This window comes from Ochotona princeps, chromosome 24 (assembly GCF_030435755.1).
Source record: "Ochotona princeps isolate mOchPri1 chromosome 24, mOchPri1.hap1, whole genome shotgun sequence".
In the NCBI taxonomy this organism is placed as follows: Eukaryota; Metazoa; Chordata; class Mammalia; order Lagomorpha; family Ochotonidae; genus Ochotona; species Ochotona princeps.
In genome coordinates, this window is record NC_080855.1 from 12918704 (window position 1) to 12920687 (window position 1984).

Sequence of the window (1984 nt, forward strand, 5' to 3'; positions counted from 1 at the left end):
GAGACAGCAGAGGCTCGGGGCTGTGAAGGGGCCTTCCTGATTCCTTCCTTCCTTCCTTCAACTCTATTTATTAGGCACTTGCCTTACGCCAGATGACATCTCCAGGGCCGTGCATACAGGAGGGGAAGGACAGAGCTGCTTGCATTCTCCTGGAAGAAAAGAAATCATAAACAAATGATAAATCACTGAATGCAATGATTACTGATGAGGCTAGCTGCTGGGAAGGAAGGAGGGGAGCATGATGTTGGTTAGCATGGCCTCTCAGGGGAGGTGACATCAGAAGGTGAGTTGTAACAATGAGAAGGCGCCAAGGATGCCCAGATGGTGAGCAAGAGCGTTCCAAGTGGAGGGACCAGCAGGTGCCAGGGGCCTTAGGTGGAACTAACTCACTCTGCATGACACAAATGTTCAGAAGTGAAATGGACATTCATACCTTGACAGAGAGTTGCGAAGGAGAGTGTCTCTGTGGATTTCCAAGTCCCATGTGTTAGGTGTAGAAACAAGCCAAAAGTCACAACATTCTGACCAGTTGCATTCCCTGCTGGCGACTTTGTCTCCTCAACTAGAATCTCAAGGAGGAGAATGAGCTACCGTGTCACCAGCACGGTGTGTGATGGGGAGCAGGTGCACAGCCAATGCCGATCTCACATGCATCCCTCACTGTGTCCCGCACCAACTGCAAGGGCCTCCCTCCAGAGAAGCACATGCCAGCTGTGTCCCCAGAATCACACACAGAGCAAGGCACACACTGTTTGCCAAACCATGTCTCTGGCTGTTCTGTGCGTGTTACAGCAGATGGCATGTGAGAGTGGAAAGGTCCCAGTTAGGGCATCAGGAACACCCACATCAAATCTCAACTCTACCTGTTGGTGCTTGTGTGATGTGGGAACACATTCCGTATCCCAGCCTCATCTCCTTGTCTGTAAGATGGGCACAAACTGGACACTTCCCCTTGGGTTTGCAGAAGCACAAAATGAAACAATACATGCCAAGTTCAGACATGGTGGCTGGTTTGTACCAAGATTTTTTTTTTTTTAGTTGCTGATTTTTGCGTGCCTCTCCCAGCCTGCGTTGAACTCTGCTCTGCGCCTGTGCTGAGCGCCTTGCTTGTTTGTTTTTTTTCATCCTTCCAAGAAACTATTAAGGGAAGTACTGCTTCTGCCCCCACTTTATAGGCAAGTAAAGTATGATCAGAGAGGTTAAGCAACTTGACTGATGTAATGAGTTAATAAAACGGGGTAAGCCTCCAAGACCATCCCGATATCCTGTCTCCTCCCAGTAAAGGGTAGGAGGGTGAGTGAGGGGAGAGGCTGTGAGCTCTGTACAGCAAGTTATTACTAACCCCTCTCCATCATCAAGACTAGCTGTCTAGTTCCATGATGATTTCTGACTTGAATGCATTTACCAAAACACACACACTTTGTCTTTTGAAAGAATCCCTAAGAACAGGAGGTGGGTCTGACTTCCGCCTGCTGCCCGTTCTCCATGCAGAGGCCACGCCGTTTGGAGCCCCACGCTGCTCCAGCTAACACACATCAACACTCCTTTCCCTTTTACAGCAGGAGGCCTTCCCAAAGCATCCAGGCGCAACCTCTCCCACCCCGGGAAGCAGGGACAGTCTGGAGGAAGCCAGAGAGAGGGAGCCAGGCTTTCATCAGGTGAAGCCAGCACAACAGGCTCTTGATAGATCAGAGGGAATGACTCCTTCACTCTTCACTCTGTTAACGTAATGAGGGGATAACCTGGTATTTAAATCGCAGCCACAGTAGTAAATCTGCATTGTCAGCCTTCAACGTGATTTACAAAATAACTTAAAAATGCATGAACCTTCTTCTTTATAACGCATGGGGCTGCTAAGTTAACTTCTAAATATTTTATCACCCAAGGTGAGCTCTCCGCCGTGTGGCCATCACTCACTGGGCTGCGCTCTCTGCAGGCGCTTCTGAAGACTTTGCCTTTATCCAAAAAATGCCAGGCGCCCTTG